This window comes from Anolis sagrei, chromosome 4, assembly GCF_037176765.1.
Source record: "Anolis sagrei isolate rAnoSag1 chromosome 4, rAnoSag1.mat, whole genome shotgun sequence".
Lineage (NCBI taxonomy): Eukaryota > Metazoa > Chordata > Lepidosauria > Squamata > Dactyloidae > Anolis > Anolis sagrei.
Window position 1 is genome coordinate 187,463,726 of NC_090024.1, and position 21,081 is coordinate 187,484,806.

Here is a 21,081-nt window from a genome sequence, read left to right on the forward strand (position 1 = left end):
AATCTGTGAATAAATACTTCATTAATATGGAGGGCTACTGTAAACTAAAAGAGAAAAGGTGGTTGTGGCACACAAAGAGTAGATGGGAAGAGGAAGAGGGGTTAATTCTCGGCCCGTTCTTTTTGCTTTTCAACATAAATATGCCTATATAACATAGTGTGGTACCAAACACTTCACTACAATTGGTTCTGCTGAGAAAGACGCGTGCTATTTTTTTTTGCCTGAAAATCCTATTGCTAATCACGACTAGAGCAGACCCATTGAACCTGTATAATTTGCCCGCATGTCAATTCACCATTCAAAAGGTCAGCTGTAACTGAGACTTAGCAACAAGATTCAAGTTTTTGAAATCACCAGATGACTTTCAATCTCTAAGACAAACTTGATTATAAAAAGAGGAATCATCTCTCTGGTGAAAGCAAAAAGGTACATTATGAAAACCACTTGGAAAGGGAAATAATAAATAACAGTTAACTGTGACGAGGTGTCTAGTAGCTGGGAAAATGTGAAATTCATCCCAAAGAGCCCACAATTGTCAATAGTGGTTAGGACAAAAAACACAGAGTAACAGAAGTGATATCGTCTGCAAACCAATTGATACTCAATAAGTTTTTGCATCAGATAAAATTCATCTTTAGTTGTAAAAGTGCTGGCTTTAGCCTATAAAGTCCTAAATGGTTCCTGCCCAGCTTACCTGTCCGAAAGTATCTCTCCCTATGAACTAGCTAGGAATTTAAGATCTCCTGGAGATGCTCTGCTATCAATTCCGCCTTCGTCACAGGTGCGCTTGTCAGAGACAAGAGACTGGGCCTTCTCAGTGGTGGCTCCTTTTGTTATAGAACTCTTTCCCTAGGGGTATTAGATCGGCCCCCTCTCTACTGACATTCTGAAAAAATAAATAAAACCTGGCTTTTTGAACAAGCCTTTGAAAACGCAGTGTAATGGATGAATATGGAACCCAGGAAATAATGAACATAGCATGGCTTGACAATGTCTTTGGAAAATGAGTTAATAGGAAGTTACTGGTGTTTTATGCTTTTAGTGCTTTTTACAGTGTGCTTATAATGTGTGTTAAATGTTTTAAATTTTGTTTATGTTCATTGTGGCATTGAATCATGCCAGTGTAAGCCACCTTGAGTTGCCTTCAGGCTGAGAAAGGCGGCATAGAATTGCAGTAAGTAAGTAAGTAAGTAAGTAGATATTCTAAGCAAAATTGTAACAATTTTACAAGAGTTACACTGACATGCTGTGTTAGCACGGTTCAAGGGACTGTTACACACTCTCTGCCAAGTTTTCCTTTGGCTGGCAGATAATAAATGAGCTGCAGTGTATGTCGATTCCTCAGAGAGGAGCAATTGTTTAATAGACATATTAATTAGCTTACAAATTGCCTGGTATTGCTGGAGGAATTGAGCTACACCACCCTCCAACCAATTAGGCAACAAATGGCAGGGCTAAGAAAAGGCACTTCACGAAGGGGAAAAACGAGTATTAAAAAAACCAAGGTAGAACCAAGTCCAGTTTTCGAACAGTAATACCAATGTGAAGAATCAATTTCTGACAGTTAGAGTAAAGCACAACAAGTAGAAGAAATTAAAGAAATTTGATTTTCTTACAGCAGGCCCTTGGTATCTGTTTGGGCTTGGTTCCAACACACACATACCTGGAAACCAAAATCTGCAGATATAATTATATATGATGGCATCGAAAAATAGTGTCCCTTATAGAAAATGGGTTTTTAAAACCTTTTGTTTTTGAGAGGGAGGTATTGTCAAGTCATGGATGATTGAATATGAGGATACAGAGGGTAAAACATCACTGCATGCCATAAAATGCCTCATTTGTTGAATGTGATTTTCAAGAAGTTTTTAAGACACAGTCACTGTCAGTGGGGGAAAATAAAAAGAAACAAAAGCTGAGTATCTACTTCCTGGAAGTTTTCTCTGACTTTCACCACACAAACATTTTACGAAACCAAATGGTTATAAAGGCAGTTATAGGAAAATACTGTAGGTCACGGAAGGGGCAAGACCAAGTGCACTCTGATAAGTTAGATCATTTTCTGTCAATAAGTACTACTTGATTGCAAATCAGGAGACAAAAGAGAATACATAACCTAAAGTCTTGGTTTTAAAACACAGGGAGATCTAAGTAAAGTACCAGGAAAACAATTTACAAATTAAAATAATATAACAAATATGGACATGATGGGACTAAATTATGGCATGCCAAATTATCTTCCTGGTGTAATGACACATTAGCAAACATAAGAACTGCAAGAGACGTGGACTTTTGAGCTCTGCAAGGGTTGATGAATTTCTGTGTAATATCTTGCTCCAACTGACACAACAAGGCAAAGTGGTGATTTATTCATTGACAACTTTCCCATTGAGAGTCAGTGGCATAGAACAGTTTAGCTATGTAAGATCTGCAGAAGTCCCTAACTATGAGAGCTGTTGAGCAGTGGAACTCTCTGCCTCAGAGTGTGGTGGAGACGCCTTTTTTGGAGGCTTTTAAACAGAGGCTGGATGGCCATCTGTCGGGGATGCTTTGAGTGTGATTTTCCTGCTTTTTGGCAAAGGGTTGGACTGGATGGCCCATGAGGTCTCTTCCAACACTATGATTCTACTGCTTCAACTGAAAAGCTAACATTTTGGATAATATTTAAGGTGTAAATGTTGTTGTTTATTTGTTCAGTCGCTTCCGACTCTTCATGACCTCATGGACCAGCCAATGCCAGAGCTTCCTGTTGGTCATGTCCACCCCCAGCTCCTTCAAAGTCAAGCCAGTCACTTCAAGGATACCATCCATCCATCTTGCCCTTGGTCTGCCCTTATTCCTTTTTCCTTCCACTTTCCCCAGGATCATTGTCTTCTCCAACCTTTCCTGTCTTCTCATGATGTGGCCAAAGTACTTAATCTTTGCCTCTAATATCCTTCCCTCCAGTGAGCAGTCAGGCTTTATCTCCTGGAGTATGGACTGATTTGATCTTCTTGTGGTCCAAGGCACTCTTAGGTGTAAATACAAACTTAGAAATAACAGGACCTCCAGGTCACATAATTCACCTTTGGTGATATAGTTGTTTGAAATATCTGGCCAAGGTTTACTTGTAATCAGAATGAGATCAGGAAAGCAACAATATTTGACATATATAAGGATGGGCAAACTATAATGAACTATGCACAGGATATAGAAACGCAATGCCTCAATGTTTTTGTTGTGCTCTTTGTTACCAGATTGGGGTGGATTTTGTGTGTGTGCAATACTGTAATTTATTGTTGCTTATTGTTTGTTGGATTAGCATAAAAATGAAATAAAATATTTTTTAAAAATTGTGCCTTAAAAGATAAAACATGCCAGGGTGAATTAAAAAAATGAAATTATAATTTTAAAAGGTAAGAAAGGCAGAATGAAGAAAAAGGACAGTTCACGTGTTTACTGGAAGGTGATGTACTTTATACAAAATGTGGCCCAGATCAGATGTTTTGCTAGAGGGACATTAATGGGACAGGACCTTCTTCCTCTGTTTTCCAGCCTGCACAGCCAAAGTTCTGCTACAATGCATACTTATAGCATTATCATTTCACTTTAAGTGCCATGATTCTATCTGATGGAATCCTGGGTCTATGTTTGGGGAGGGGGTATTTAGCATTCTCAGCCAGAGAGCTTTAGTTTAGCTTTAAACCGCATTGAGTCGCCGCCTGAGGCTGAAAAATGCGGTATAGAAATAAAGCAAATAAATAAATAATAAATAAATGAAAGAAGCCTCCCACAAGGATGATAAAACATGAAAACATCTGTGCATCCCCTAGGCAATGTCCTTGCAGATGGCCAATTCTCTCACACCAGAAGCAACTTGCAGTTTCTCAAGTTACTCCTGACATGACAAAAAAAAAAGTTAAAGCGCAATGTTAGGACTATATGTATGCAGCACAAATGGTTCATTGGTCAAACATACAAGGACAATAAGAACAATAAAAGGGACAAATTCACTTTCTTTGGGTACCTACTTATGGGTTGAATAGCTATTCTCCCTTGCGTCAGGGATTATGAGCAGAAAAGCAGGATGTGGTAGGTAGGCATTACCACAAGGCTATCATTATACAGATAACGACAGCGTTTGGCTACTGTCCAAGGATCATAGCACATTAGGGGCTTGTCTATGCATTGATTTATTTAGCATATTTAGCATACTTGACCTTCTATTATAAATGAATTCAAGGCAGAAGTAACATCATGTTTAAACATTTAAAAATGTAATTTTAGGAAAAAGGGGAACAAAACGAGCATTGCATATTGAACTGGAAATGAATGTAGCAGATTCACTGTTGCTGTGTGCCTTCGGGTCATTTCTGACTTATGGTAACCCCAAGGCAAAGCAACCACAGAGCATTCTTGTTCAGAGGGGTTTGCCCTTGCCTTCCTCTGAAGCTGAGAGTGTGTGATGTACTCACAATCATTCAGAAGGTTTCCATGACTGAGACAGGAATCAAGCTCTGGTCTCCCAGTGTTTTAGTCCAAAACTCAGACCAATAGATTAATAGTTTGGTGGTTTGCTCGATGGTTTGTTTTATATCGTTTATTAAGTTGTTTTATGAATTTCGTTGTGTTATATTTTAACCATGTTGGTCAGGTTTGTCTCCATGTAAGCCATTCTGAGTCCCTTCGGGAAGATGGAGGTGGGGTACAAAAATAAAGTAGTTATTATTATTATTATTTATATAAGGTGGCTCTCAGGAGATACTTATCTTTGTTTCTGTGGGAGAAGTTGGAAGGAATCAGACAAGCCACCTAGAACATAATGCCAGGGAGAGGACAAAGCTGTTTATTTTTCTACCAGCAAGTGCGTGCCATCAGGGCATGCTGCCTACTAGGCACCAGCAATAAAACAGACCTTTGCCTCCTATGTTTCCAGCTCCTGCAATACGCAATCTATTTATGCAGGGACTGTGCTCCACACACACTTCCTTCTAGGACTGAACCTCCCAAAAGAATTTACTTTTTAAAAAGGGATCCATATATTTGCTTTTCGGAAAGCCTGTAAAACCTTTCTCTTCTGACAAGATTTCGAGGGGTGAATAACTTGGGACTATGTCTGTTCTTGTTTTTATTGTATTTTAAAGTTAATTGCATTGTTTTAATCTACTGCTGTAAACCGCTCCGAGTCAAATTGGGAGTACAAGTCAAACAAACAAACAAACAAATAAATAAAAACAGTAGGGAAATTAGGAGCAGATGGGAAGGTTAGAAATCTGACTAACCCAATGGTAACGAAGGCCAGCAAAACAGAAAATTCCTAGAATCATTCAACACAGATCTCTTAATCTACACCCCAATAAAGCTTGCTGTACATACTTGAGTATAAACCGAATATAAGCCAAGGCACCTAACTTTACCACAAAAAACCTGGGAAAATGTATTGACTTGAGTATAAGCCGAGAGTGGGAAATGCAGCAGCTACTGGTGAATTTTAAAATAAAAATAGATACCAATAAAATTACAATAATTGAGGCATCCGTAGGTTAAATGTTTTTGAATACTGACATAAAAAATCATTGAAGATAAGACTGTCCAACTCTGATTTAACCATTATTCCAACCTTCTTCAATATAATGTGCTTACATATTCTTCCAATAATAATAATAATAATAATAATAATAATAATAACTAAAGTAAAATAATAAATGTAATAAAATAATAATAGAGTAAAATAATGTAAATGTAATAATAGAGTAAAATAATAAACATAATAATAATAATAATAATAATAATACAGCAATAGTTAAATAATAAATAACTTTTGACTCAAGTATAAACCGGGGGGGGGGGGGGGGGGGCGTTTTCAGCCTTAAAAAACATCCAAAAAACCCAGCTTATATTTGAGTATGTACGGTATTATACAGAGATAAAAAGTGGGCATACCTTTATTTGAATGTGACTTTATGAGAGAAATGGGATTCCAATTTATATTTGTGACTATGAAAACAGAGATTTTCGTCAGATAAAGAGATGAGACTTGCAACTGGTGCAGTGCGGATTATCCAGTGTTTGAACTGCTCTTTTAACTGTTTTAAAACTGGGTTCTGTGTTTTACTAGTGTATTGTTTTAATTTGTTCATCGCCTTGGGGGGTCTTGGGAGTTGGTAGGTGACACAGAAATACCTACATTAAATCCGCTCAAAGCTCTAACTTGATGGCCTTTATAAAAGAATACAAAGCTACTACATGGCATGCTTAAAATGAAGATAAATCTGAGACATAGCTATTTCTTTTGGGTATCCTTGATGAATACATTAAGATGTCATATGATAGAGTGTTACACTACATTATCTTGGCAGCCAGAATGTTACACATACAAAAGTGAGGGGAAAAGCAGAGATACTTACAATAGATGGCTGGATACTGACAATATTTAAAACCGCTTAAATGGATGCATTGTCAACTATGATTAAAGGAAAGTCATCAGATACATTTATAAAGGACTGGGAACCATTTTAAAGTTTTATTTTTTTTAAGGAGGGAAATATAATTGGAAGTTGAATTGAATAGTAGAATCCTCTGCAAAGGAAAAATGGCTAGAAGATAAATATATACCATGCACAAACAAGGAAGTGATTGCTCCTTTTGCTAGTGTTTTCAGCTTGAGGGGTAGATACAGTCATAGGTTAATGTGCATTGTGTGTAGGGAGGTGAAGTTGTGATCTTTAATGTATCTGTTGGTGTCGTCATAGTAGGTATCTATGTTATTAGTTATTTTAGCGTGCCTGATAATTGCTGAAATGTATGAAGCCATAAATATAATTTTTAAAAAGAATACAGTTGACCCTTCGTAGCCATGGATTCTGCACCCACAGCTTCAACTATCTGCAGCTGAAAAATATATGTTTTTCAATAACAACAACAACAACAACTTTATTTTTATACCCCACCACCAGCTCCCCGGTGGGACTTGGGGCAACTTACAAGGGACAAGCCTGAAAATACAGATTGAAACACACACAAATTGCAATAAAAACAACTAAAATCAATAGCAATTCCAAAAAACAAATTTTGATTTTGCCAATTTTATATAAGATCTCGTTTTTATGCTATAATTGTATTAATAAAAATGTAATGTTTGTTTGTGGGATTAACATAACTCAAAAACCACCGGACGAACTGATACCAAATTGGGACACAAGACACCTATCAGGCCAACAAGTGACCATCACTCATAAAAAATTAAAAAACACAGCAGAAGGGACTTAAAAGGCTAAAAAACAAAAACAAAAACACATTACAACACATGCACAAAACCACATATATAAATGCAAACACAAACACATATAAACATATACACAAATTTATACACACATAAAGCATATATACACAGACTGGGCCACAGGAACACGTGGCAGGGGATGGCTAGTTATATATAATGGGACTAGAGCATCTTTAAATTTTAGTATCCAAGGGTGCATATGCATTATAGAATTTGACGCACTTTAACTTCCATGGCTCAATGCTATGGAATCCTGGGAGTTGTAGTCTGGTGAGAAATCGGCACTCTTTGGCAGAGAATGGGAAAAACCTCGCAAAACTACAAGTCCCAGGATTCTGCAGTGTTGAGCCACAGCAGTTCAAGTGGTGTCAAACTGCATACAAATATCTAAGATCCACTGTCTCTCTCTCACACTGTTTCCATTTTCCCACCCAACTGTCAATCAGAGTCAATCAGTGTTCTGTGCCACCAATTATCCTCTGTCCTCATTAGCCTGTTCTTTGGTGCACTGCTCCAAACTTCTCAATTTCCAAATGATTCTGCGCCTTTGTTAAGCCTGAGATTCTCCCAGATCTGCAAATGCTTATACATAACCACCAGCATTTGGAGAATGAGTTTGCCATTAATCTATACAGGCAAACCTCAGTTAACAGTTTCTGACAAAGCCCTCACCTACACCAACAATTTAATGCAGTTTCAAACCAGTAATTAAGAAAGTGGTTTCGCTGTGCATCTGATTACATAGGCAATTCTGGAACCAGTCCGAGGTCCAGATGGTAATTATACAAATCACAAAGCACTGTTGTGCATTAAGGGCTTTCTTTAGAGCGCTACTGTGGGAGTTTGTTGTCTGGCCGCTGCAGTGTAAAGATAGCTTCAAACTGCATTAAATAGATAGCGTAGATGGAGCCAAAGAAGTCTTTGAAAGTGAAAGACCTTGTAAAACTACAATTCCATAGAATCGAGCCAGGACAGTTAAAGTGGTCCTAAACTATTAATTCCACAGTATGTGTTCCATAGTATATTAAAGCTTCTGCTACTATTTTCTCTCTCTTAGGGGCCTTCCACATAGCCCTATATCCAGAATATCATGGCAGAAAATCCCACATTATCTGAGCGTGGACTCAGGCCCCTTCCACACAGATGAATAAAATCCCATATTTTCTCCTTTGAACTAGAATACATGACAGAGTGGACTCAGATAACCCAACTCAAAGCAGATATTGTGGACTTTTCTGCTTTGTTATTCTGGGTTATATGTCAGTGTGGAAGGACCCTCAGATAATCCAGTTCAAAGCAGATATTGTGGGATTTTCTGCCTTGATATTCTGGGATATAGGAATGTAGAAGTTCCCTTAGGCTCCTTCCACACAGCTGAATAAAATGCCACATTATCTGCTTTGAACTGGAATATATGGTAGTGTGGACTCAGATAACCCAGTTCAAAGCAGATATTGTGGGATTTTCTGCCTTGATATTCTGGCTGTGTGGAAAGGCCCTCAGTCTATAGGAGTCCTTTACATATTAATAATATTAAGCCCAACTGAACAATTTGAGTAATTTGATGTAATCCTAGTCCTCAGATACTAGAGTGAGGCTCCTTCTATGGAGGCTTCTAAACAGAGGATGTGTGGCCATCTGTCAGGGGTACTTTGATTGTACTTTTCCTGCATGGTAGGGGATTGGACTAGGTGGTCCATGCGGTCTCTTCCAACTCTATGATTCTAGTTCCATGAGGGTCTCCTCTGGGAGATCAATGTAGTAATAAGAATCTGCAGAGACGTCTTAGCAATAATCCAAGTTGCTGACTATCAGATCCTTACAAAGCAGCAACATCACCTACGCAAACATAAGCTTAGTCACCTGCACCTCTTTGTGTAACCTGGGAGTAACAAGTCACTTCTGCCAGACGTAGTGCATGATCCTTTTATAAAAAACTTATCTGCTTGCTTGACACAAACAATTCCAGGACATGCTCCATGCACAAGAATCGAAACTCTCCACACATCTGTTACACTGACAGCCTCTCACAGTCCATCCATCTGCACAGTCTTTTGGCGAATCATGTAAAACATATACAGTAGCACTGATTCGCTACAAACATTAAGGCAAAGAAGGAAGATTCTCTAAAATTCTTGGAACTCACATTTAATGTAATTTTTAAAAAATGACTTTCACATTTTCAGGTCCTAAACCACATGTGTCAAACTCAAGGCCTGTGGGCCAAATTTGGTTACCATATCAATGATATCAAAAAATGACTGTTAACAGTAGAAACTTATACATGTCCAGTGCAAGACATATTCTACAAAGGACTTGCTTGCAAGTAAGTGTGCACAGAATTAAAGACTACATATGCAATTTTATACATATCTCCGTGGACATATGTCTCCAACACATTTGTCATCATACATTTCATAGAGTTTTTTAGGCTAGGAATACTCAGAGGTTGTTTTGCCAGTTCCTTCCTCTGAAATATAGCCCACAGTGCTGGGCATTCATTGATGGTCTCCCATCCAAGTCCTATTCAGGGCTGATCTTACCTAGCTTCTGATATCAATCAGAATCATGTGACTTTTGAGTGTTTAAGCAGGTTTTATGTCTTCTCTAGGGGCCCTTCCACACAGCCCTATATCCCAGAAAATCCCACATTATCTGAGTGTGGACTCAGATAACCCAGTTCAAAGCAGATATTGTGGGATGTTCTGCCTGGATGTTCTGCCTTGATATTCTGGGATATAGGGCTGTGTGGAAGGGACCTATGATACACCCCCACTAGGGAACCTTTCAAACAGGCCCTGATCCCAGGTTTTCTGCTTTAAACTTGATTATATGAGTCCCCACTGCCAGATAATCTGGAATAAACAAAAAAAAAAAAACCTGAGATCAGATCCTTGGATATAGGGCCTTTCTGGAAGGGCCCTAAGATCAGTGGTCCTAATGCTAAGGTAAATGTATAGTACAGAACTGTAATCAGCATATTAATGGATATAAATTTTCAAGATGCCTGACAACTTAAAGGGAAGGCAAATTCTCTACCAGCCACCAATGTATAAAATGTCCCTGTTTTACTGTGAAAATGTCCTTAGACTAGCAAGTATGCAATGAAGTCCTAAGGACAATTACAATCCGAGGAATTTCACTCCATCTCAGCTGTGTTTCCCTTTCCCGGAGAGTTTGTGCCCCACTTTGTGTTGGTCAGTGACCGTAATAAAGTTTGGTATTGTATTGCCACTCCATCCCAAATTAATGGTTTACTTCCTAGAGGAAACTCCATATGGGAAGATTAAGGCGTGGGAAACACCCCCAATCAGGAATTTATGTTCATTTTAATCATTAAGTGGTCAAATTCTTCTACCCATATCCATTTTAACTAAGCATTCACAAATGAACTAAGACCAGTTTATACTTTACTATAAATTAGTATCATTGTTGAAATACCTACTGCAGCAGGAATTACATCTCTTTAGTAATAGTCAGGAAGCAGCAGCCTGTAGTGAAAGGACCAAAGCATTGACATCTCTGGCCCATCCTCTGTTTGGATATCTGCCAGTTTGCCAATGCCTTAAATCAAGAAACAACTTGCTTGCATGCTGGTCGCTTCTGGACATTTAACCAACTACCAAACTCACAAGTTTTGTATTTTTCTGTTTGTTTGCTTTGTTCTGTTAGAAATGTAATATAATGGACTGGTCGCTCTGACACGACAAATAAAATCAAGAAACAACTTCCTAAGATCTACAAACATACTTGCAGGAACACATCAGCAAGTGAGAGTCCAAAAGTGGCAGGCTAAAACCTGGAACATCAATCAATGGCTGATACTGGACAAGAAACTCCCTCCTGGGCACACAGAAAACTGGGTGACTTGGAAGGTGCTGAACAGACTGCGCTCTGGCATCACGAGAGGCAGAGCCAATCTTAAGAAATGGGGCTACAAAGTGGAGTCCACCACATGCAAGTGCGGAGAAGAGCAAACCATAGACCACCTACTACAATGCAACCTAAGCCCTGCCACATACACACCTTCTCACATTGACACCAGAGGCAAGTGGCCAGCTTCTGGTCCAAGCACATTTAGCATAACGCCAAATTTTGAACTTTGCTTGCGTTTTTAAATATGTTGAAAACTTTACTCTCAATTCTCTTTTGACACAATGAATAAGTAATAGATTTGTACTAAATTTAGGGAAGCCAAGCTGATTCACATATTCCTTAAAAACCAATATTAACACTAATACTTTGTGTGGTGTAGAGATCAAGTTCTACTGAAATAACAAAAAGCCACCAATAGTCAATTTTTATCATGTATTTACAGGAGGTTTGCCATTGCATTATTTTACAGATGAGAGAGATCAAGACCACCTAGTGATACCTCATGATTGAATGGGGATTTGAAATTTGGTCTCTTGAAGTTTTAGGCCAACATTCGAGCCACTACACACGTTTGAACAGGATGCAGAGCTCTCAATGCACAATGTGCATTCTGAAGAACACTATGACTTCTGGAAGCGCAAATACAGACTTAGTGATCCACTTCTTAATGTTTTTAAATAGTTGCCACACATTTTAGTTCAGATTCAAGAGACCCATAAGATCAGTGAGAGGAGATGAGAAAAATGATGAATGAAGATCATCCAAGCAAAGTGAGGGTAGTAGGTACTGCTCAGTGCAGATCACACACCACATATACCAGGCATGGGCAAACTTGGGCCCTCCGGGTGTTTTGAACTTCAACTCCCACAATTCCTAATATCCTCCTTGGGCCCCTTCCTTTTCCCTTTCAGTCAAGGGTGGGGATGAAAGAGAGGGCCTTCTCTGTACTGCAGTGGTTCTTAACCTGTCAGCCGCGGACCACTAGTGGGCTGAGAGGATGAAAATCTGGTGTGCGAGCCTCCTCCTCCTTTATTTATTTAATTTTTGCTCCTTTTGCGCCATCTGCCACTCCTTCCCTGATACAGGCATATGTTCTGTATCAAAAACTAGAGCTGATGTGGTCTATCCAATGCAATTTGCTGAATCAGCACCTCAAACCAAATCTAAAGTTGACCAAAAACTGATTCATAACCCTTTTGGTACTAATGTTGGAGAGTGGTCCCTGGTTAAAAAAAGAAAGATGGGAATCACTGCTGTAGTGGCTCCCTGGCTCTGGAATACCCTCCCAAAAGAGATTAGGTTAGCCCCCACTCTTGACTCCTTCCATTGCAGTCTAAAAACATGGATTTTTAAGCAGGCTTTTGATATTGAGTAGGCTGATATGGGCCCAAATGAAGTTGGCACTTTAGTTGTGATTTGAAGGCAGCTAGGTTTAACTACAGATGGTCTGAATTTTAAACTGCATTTTTTGTTTTTATTTGATTTGATGTGTTAATAGTGATGGTTTTTATAACTTTTATGTTTTTATACTCTTCTACTGTCTATGTTATATACTATACTTGTCGTGCCTGGCAAGCCGCCCCTTTTGGGAGATGGTGGTGGGATATAAATAAAGTTTATTATTATTATTTGATATTTGTTGAAACTATAGCAAAATGTGCTGCGGGATGTCCCGCAGAAATTAAGTTTTTGCAGTTTAATAAATTTTTCCATGTTTTTATAATAGAACCAATTAGGAAGTGACCTTTATAATTCAGGAACAAAAATCATGTTACATACAGAGTATGATTAAACACATGCTTTCAAGGCCACATTCTTTATCCATGGCACTTCCAGAAAAGCAGAGTGGAGCATGAACCTCCTTGTTGTGTGCCTTTAAGTCTTTTCTGTCTTATTGGGACCCTATTCCTGTAAGTTTTCTGGGCTGAGAGTATGCGACTCAAGTAGTGACCCTGTTGACCTCACAACCTCTGAGGATGCCTGAAATAGATGCAGGTGAAACGTCAGGAGAGATTGCTTCTGAAACATAGCCATACAGCTCGAAAAACTTACAGCAACCCAGTGATTCCAGCCATGAAAGCCTTTGACAGCATAATAAATTCCTGTGTACACTACACATATCTTCTTTTTTTTTGGGGGGGGGGGGACTATAGTTGGAAAAAGCATAAATTCCTATGCACACTCCACATATCTTATTTTAGTACAAAAAAAAATGAAAGAACAAAACACACAACAAAACTCACAACAACCAAGTGATCCTGTTCTCCAATGGTAAGCGGCATCTACAGTCTAGATAGGCAAACCTAGGCCTGGGGGCCGGATGTGGCCCCTTGGGCTCTTTTCTCAGGCCCTCCTCTCTCTCACCATCCTATCCTTTGCTCTTCCCTTCCTCCCTTCCCTCCTTTTCTCCTTCCATCCCTTCCACTTTCCTCTTTCCCTTTCTCCCTCCTCTCATCCTTCCTTCACCTTTGCCTTTCCTCCCTTCCTTCCCTTCCATCCTTCTATTTCTCCCTACCTTCCTTCTCTTTTTCCTTCCTCCTTCCCTTCCACCCTTTCCTCCTACCTTCCTTTCCTCTTTCCTTCCCTTTCTACCTTCCCTCCTTTGCTTTTGTCTTTCCTCCCTCATTTCCCTCCATTTTCTTCCACCTTTTGTCCTTCCTTCCTTCTATTCCTCCCTTTCGTCAGTCTCTTTTCCCTTCCTCCTCCCCTTCTACCCCTTCGTCCTTCCCTCTTTCCTCCCTTCTCTCTTTTCCCTTCCTCCCTCCCCTTTCATCTTTCCTTCCATCTCTCTTTCCTCCCTCCCCTTCCACTCTTTTCTCCTTCCTTCCTATTTTTACTTCCTCCTTATCTCCCTCACCTCCCTTTCTCCTTCCATCCTTTCCTCCTACCTCCCTTTCTCGCTTCCCTCTTTCGCTTTTGCCTTTCCTCCCTCCAGTTCCTTCCACCTTTTTGTCCTTCCTTCCATCCTTCTGTTCCTCCCTTTTCTTTTTCTTTCCTCCTTCCCTTCCATCCTTTAGTCCTTCCCTCTTCCCTCCCTTCTCCCCTCTTTTCCCTTTCTCCCTCCCCTTTCCATCCTTCTCTTTCTTCCCTCCCTCCTTTCCCTTCCACTCTTTCGTCCTTCCTTCTCTCTTTTCCTTCCTCATCTTCCTCCCTTTTTCTCCTTCCACCCTTTCATCCTCCCTTCCCTCTTTCCTCCCTCCTTCCCTTCCATCACCGCTCTTACAGTCAGTCCCCTTAGTAGGCAGTGCTGGCATGCGTTTAGAAAGTTTGCTCCTGCCTGGTTTAGAAGGAATGCCATTTGGCAACTCTTTGATGGCCTTGGCTCAGTGATATGGAGTCTTGGGGCTTGTGTTTTGGGGAGGGCCCAGCAAGTCGGATGGCAACCGAAGCAGATCGCTCAGGGAGGAAGCCAAGGGCGGCCAAATCCGAATCCTCTTGCTTCGAATTTCCCTCCACTTTGCCAAGTGGACGGGGCTGTTGGGGGAGGAGGTCCATTGCGGGTGAGACTCGGCCTCCTCCCTCCCTCCCTGCCCCGTGCTCCTCCAAACTTCATCCCCCCCCCCCCCGCGCCCTTGAGACCCGGATGGACGCCCACTCACTCACTCGCTCACCCTCCGCTGGGGCGAGCCGCGCCCTTCCCGCCCGGCAGCCTCTCTCCTCTTCGCCTCCGCGTCGGGAAAGAAAGGGATGAGCCGAGCTCCGCTTCCCGGCGCCTCGCTCCCCGCTACTGCACCCTCCCCCTTCCTGCTTCGTCGGCGAGCGGGAGGGCGGAGGGCGAGGCCACAGCCTTGACCGAGCCAGGAGCCAGGCAGGCGACCATAGACGCCCAAGGTTCAGCGCCCTCTAGCGACGGCAGCGGGCATTGCACTCTCCCGCTCTGCCCGTTTCCACAGCGTGTGCCTACGCCTACTAGTTGAATAGCCCTTGGGACCAGAAGTGTTTTGGTTTTGCTATATTTGCACCCACAAAAAATCCAAGATTATGGCAACCAGACTGATTGATAACTGGTAAATGGAGAAAACGTGGAGGCCGTGAAAGACTTTGTATTTCTAGGTGCAAAGATTATTGCAGACACAGACTGCAGCCAGGAAATCAGGAGACGTGTACTTCTTGGGAGGAGAGCAATGACCAATCTTGATAAAATAGTGAAGAGTAGAGACATCACACTGGCAACCAAGATCCACATGGTCAAAGCAATAGTATTCCCCATAGTCACCTACGGATGTGATAGCTGGATCATAAAGAAGGTTGAGCGAAGGAAAATAGATGCTTTTGAACTGTGGTGTTGGAGGAAAATTCTGAGAGTGCCTTGGACTGCCAGAAGATCCAACCAGTCCATCCTCCAGGAAAATGCGTGCTCTTTGCTTTAGAAATTGAGATGAGCACCACACCCGAGTTGGAGTCAACTAGACTTAATGTCAAGGGGAAACCTTTACCTTTACTAAGCCTGTACCTTCAAGTTATGTTCATACGGTATATATGAAATGTAGCTGAATGTTGTGTTCAGCCTTAGTGGCTGCAGGGGGAAAAGGAAGGGGCCCGAGGTTGTTAGGAATGGTGAGAGTTGAAGTCCAGAACACCTGAAGGGAGGGCCCAAGTTTGCCAAGGCCTGGTCTAGGACGATGGTAATGATGATATGAAACATTTCATATTAGGACTAAGAGATCTCCTCATATAACCACAGAAGCAGGGAGTTGGGAGGGACTACAAGGAGCACCCAATCTGTTTTGTGGGTGCTTTTTGATCATTCCTTCGCTTCCAACTCATCGTGACCTCATGGATCAGCCCACGCCAGAGCTCCCTGTCTGCCTTCACCATCCACAACTCCTTCAAGGTCAAGCCAGTCACTTCAAGGATTCCATCCATCCATCTTGCCCTTGGTTGGCCTCTCTTCCTTTTTCCTTCCATTTTCCCCAGCATCATTGTTTTCTCTAAGCTTTCCTTTCTTCTCATGATGCAGCCAATATACTTCATCTTGGCCTCTACTATCCTTCCCTCCAATGAGCAGTCGGGCTTTATTTCCTGAAGTATGGACTGGTTGGATCTTCTGGCAGTCCAAGGCACTCTCAGAATCTTCCCCCAACAGCACAGTTCAAAAGCATCTATCTTCCTTCTCTCAGCCTTCCCTGTGGTCCAGCTCTCACGTTTGTAGGTTACTACGGGGAACACCATTGCTTTTACTATGCAGATCTTTGTTGCCAGTGCGATGTCTCTACTCTTCACTATTTTATCGAGATTGCTCATTGCTCTCCTCCCAAGAAGTAAACGTCTTCTGATTTTCTGGCTGCAGCCTGCATCTGCGGTAATCTTTGCACTTAGAAATACAAAGTCTGTCACGGCCTCCACGTTTTCTCCTTTTATTTGCCAGTTATCAATCAGTCTGGTTGCCAGAATATTGGTTTTCTTGATATTTAATTGCGACCCAACTTTTGTACTTTCTTCTTTCACCTTGATTAGAAGGCTCCTTAGCTCCTGCTCGCTTTCAGCCATTGTGCCAGTGTAGAAAGCAGATAATAAGATACCTCACAAGCAATAGGACCAAGGGAGGGGGTAGTGAGTTGCCCTTCAGATTTTATTGGATTGTAGCTCCCATTATCCATCCCCATTGGCTAGGCTGATTAGGGTTAATGAGAACTGCAGTCGAACAATACCTGGAACAGGATAATTGTAGAAAATGGATATGACAACAGTGTGAAGAAGCAATAGCACTCAGGATTAGCCATCTGAAATATAAAAACAGCCTTTATTTGACCAAAGTTGATACCTGCCTCACAATTTAGTTTTGATAGTCTGTAACAGCTGACATGCATGAAGAATCTGGTCCCTTCTACACTGTCATAGAAAATAGATTATCAATGCAGATAATCCACATTACCTGCTTTGAACTTGGTTACATGAGTCTATATTGTCATATAATGCAGATTATCAAAGCAGGTAATCCACATTATCTGCTTTGAACTGGATTACATGAGTCTACACTGCAATGTAATCCAGATTATCAAAACAAGTAATCCACATTACCTGCTTTGAACTGGATTATATGACTCTACACTGCCATATAATCCAGATTATCAAAGCAGGTAATCCACATTATCTTCTTTGAACTGGATTATGAGTCTACACTGCCATATAATCCAGTTCAAAGCAGATAATCTGGATTTTATCTGGCCGTGTAGAAGGGGCCTGTGTTTGGCAGTTAAACTTACACAAAAAAGGAGATGAAAAGAGTGCTACAATATGGGAAATTTAGTATTTAATTAGTAGCATCTGCAGGATACAGAATAATATGAAAGATACATGTGCATACGGTATGTTATAATTTTACTTTGAAAACATGCATGCTTGAAACTAATGTAACAATACTGTTTGTTTTTAAAACTCCATGTACATCACGAAGCCACAGAGGTACTTTTGAAGTAAATCACTTATCATTGTAGGATTCTGGCATGTGCCTCATATTTGTGATATACAGTATATTTGCTCTGAAAAATAAATGAATAACATGCATACTGGAATGGGCTATTAGAATATACTGTGTTTTGGAGAAACAATCTCATGGCACATTAAAGATAATGCACTGACTGTGGCATTAGCCCCTTTGTATCAGATGGAATCAAACTTGATAATAAAGTAGCAAATTATTATACAGTTGTATCGGAGCTTAGAAAAATTACCAAACCTATAGATTGAGTCAATGGTTGATCCAGTCAGTGTTTGTACATGAGTGGATTTTTGTTCTTTCCTTCAGTAAGCAAATGTCTTGCGCCAGGAATGTGATGCAGAGGGTACATCTGCATGGGAGAATTAGCACAGTGTGACACTCCTTTAACTGCCATGACTCAGTGCTTTGGAATTCTGAGAGTTGTAGTTTTACAAGGTCTTTAGCCCTCCCTGCCAAGAACACTGGTGTTTCACTAAACTTCACATCCCAGGATCCATAGCATTGAGCGATAACAGTAACTGCATTAATTCTACACTGTAGATCAGTGGTTCTCAACCTTCCTAATGCCGCGACCCCTTGATACAGTTCCTCATGTTGTGGTGACCCCCAACCAAATTATTTTCATTGCTGCTTCATAACTGTAATTTTGCTACTGTTATGAATCATAATGTAAATATCTGATATGCAGAATATATTTTCATTCACTGGACCAAATTTGGCATAAATACCAGATATGCTCAAATTTGGTGTGGTTGGGGGGGGGGGATTGATTTTGTAATTTGGGAGTTGTAGTTGCTGGGATTTATAGTTTACCTACAATCAAAGAGCCTTCTGAATTCCACCAATGAGGGAATTTAATCAAAATCAGCACACAGAACTCCCATGACCATCAGAAAATACTGGAAGGATTTGGTGGGCATTGACCTTGAGTTTGGGAGTTGTAGTTCACCTACATTCAGAGAGCACTGTGGACGCACAAAATTGTGGATCTGGACCAAATTTGGCATGAATACTCAATATGCCCAAATGTGGAGTTTGGGAAAAATAGATCATGGCATTTGGGAGTTGTAGTTACTGGGATTTATAGTTAGTTCACCTACACTCAAAGAGCATTCTGAACCCAACCAAGGATAGAATTGGGCCTAACCCCCATGACCAACAGAAAATACTGTGTTTTCTTATGGTCTTTGGTGACCCTTTTGACACCCCCTCATGTTCCCCCCTCGGCTTCCGACCCCCAGGTTGAGAGACACTGCTGTAGGTGAACCGTGAGACTGCATTATATGAGCAGGTTCATTTGAGCACAGGGGAACTTTTTAAGATATTCTGCTCAAATCCTTTCAGGGCTTCAAAGATCAAAACCAGCAGGGCATTATGCACCATAGGAATTGCATAATCAAATAATCCGACTTTTGCCTGCCTTCTCCTTCCAGTACTTTTCAAATCATCCTCACAGTGTGAAAGTAATATATTCAGGATGTAATCAGGACATGTGGTAACAGTGGTAAAATCTGAAAATAATACCCTTGTCCCTGAAAAATAACACTTCAGCAGGAACTGTGTCCATTTACATTTATCTGACTACAGAAGAGCTGGTTGTTTCATGGTTACAAAAACTATGAGCAAAACCAATAAAGGTTCTTGTGGAGCTCTTAACAGGGACATTTTCACAGATCACTGGATTCATCTTTGAGTCTTTGCTTACTTAACTGTCTATTCGTGTCTATGTCCTTTTGATTGCGGAGCAACCTCATTTTAAATACGACTTGGTGTTGAACAAAGGAGTGAAATCACAATTACATTCCAGCATCTTTGAACCGTCATGGTCCAGCTGGAATGGATTATTAGCCTGAATACAATGAGATTCCTGAATATATAAAGCTGCATGTCATACCTTGAACTAGGTAAGTAGGGAGGCATACATTTCCTCTAACTTGGAAGAGTTGTTGGTACCTTTTAAAAGAACTCTCCACTGATGAATGAAAGAAATATGAATGAGTGTTTTCTCAAGTGGCGAATGATGCACTTGTGAAGCTGTACACAGAGCTGGGCTGGCACAGTACGTTTGGCTATCTGATGAAAAGAAGAAGACATCATATGCTCTGTGTGTTGACTTGACTAGCAGTGGAAATTTCCTTCAACACTGGTATTGGGATAGAGCCACAACTGAGGCCAACACTCTGGGGATGGATGTACACTGCCCTATATCCCAGGATCTCATTCCAGATTATCTGCTTTGAACTGGACTATACGAGTCTACACTGCCAGATAATCTGGGATAAGCAATCTGGAATCAGATCCTGGGATAAAGGGCAGTGTAGACCCAGCCTGGTTCGTGTGAGAAAGAGCATGGTGCACACAACAATATTATGTGAGAATTGAATTATTAAGGAGCTCAGAGAGAACAGCTACAAGTCTATTGTTTCTTCCCAAGATTTGCCACTTGAGCCAGCCTTGATGTGCAAAAACTCTATTATACAGCTAGAAATAAGTTCAGTTTTAGTCATAGGTTGTATGTCAATAGATTGAACTAAAACAGGGGTTCCCAAACTATTGCCCATGGGCCAGATGTGGCCCCCCAAGGTAGTTTATCCAGCCCCCACCCTAAACTTTAGATTTAGGGTCACCCTAAGTCTGGAATAACTTCAGAGCACACAACAACAATCTTAGTGTTGTAGATCAGCCACCAGAGGCTAACTGATAATTTAGAGAGGATTGTGAGCTTTCCTGTGGCAATAAGTGGTGGGCTCTCAATTCTGGTAAATGATGGTTCTCTCTGTGAGAACACCAGCTCAGAAAGTGCAGGGCCTCAAGGGCATTCAGGGGAGTCAGAAGTAGCAACAGCAGATAAGGAATCAAGTGAAGAGCTGAGTGATAAGGAGGGTTCCCATGGAAACCCACCTGTAGCTACAGAAATCAACAAAAAGTCTTCATTTACAAATCAGAGCTGGAAATAGATTGCATAGTTCAGAAAGTTGTGAGGAAAATGAATGGGAAATAGAATGATTTCATGAGTATCTATTAAACAAGAAGTTGTTTATCTTAAGGTGGGTTCAGGCAACGCTGCGTTAGAGTGAGAAGCTAAGCCTGAGTTCTCTTATTCCTGGTCCAAGTCAAGCTTTGATTTTGGATTTAATATATCCTGGAAGTTTTCTATGTTCCTGTTCATGTACTCCTGTTAAAGTTTACTAGTTATACTTTCTTGATTGCTCTTATGTTGTATCTGTGATTTTTGGCTGTTCCTGGACTTTGTCACCTTTGGAACTTTATGAGACATTTGGATTATTGTTTGGTTATAATCTGTTGCTAAACCTTTTTGAATTATATATCTCCCTTTCTTATTCCTGATTTTGATATACTTTTTGTATGTTTTTACAATAAACTTTTTGCTTATATTGTGTAGTGCGATGGTCATAGGTGTTTCCAGGCCTGGAGTTCAATACCTAATTTACTTGACTATCAGCCAAATACAGGCTCACACTTCTCGTTGAAATACTGGTAA

General features: G+C 40.7%; 1 protein-coding gene across 4 annotated transcripts in view; it reads right to left on the minus strand.

The window, feature by feature from the left end:
* BAK1 (BCL2 antagonist/killer 1) overlaps nucleotides 1-14,940 on the minus strand; it is a 40,457-nt gene extending 25,517 nt beyond the window's left edge. The window contains exon 1 of one of the 4 annotated variants that reach the window (XM_060773134.2): nucleotides 14,749-14,940. The gene's annotated coding sequence lies outside the window, so the exon portion shown is untranslated. Of the gene's footprint in view, nucleotides 1-14,732 lie in introns of all 4 variants that reach the window. The other 3 variants (XM_067467986.1, XM_060773135.2, XM_060773136.2) reach the window with 3 other exon arrangements.
* Between the last annotated feature and the right edge of the window lie 6,141 nt (nucleotides 14,941-21,081).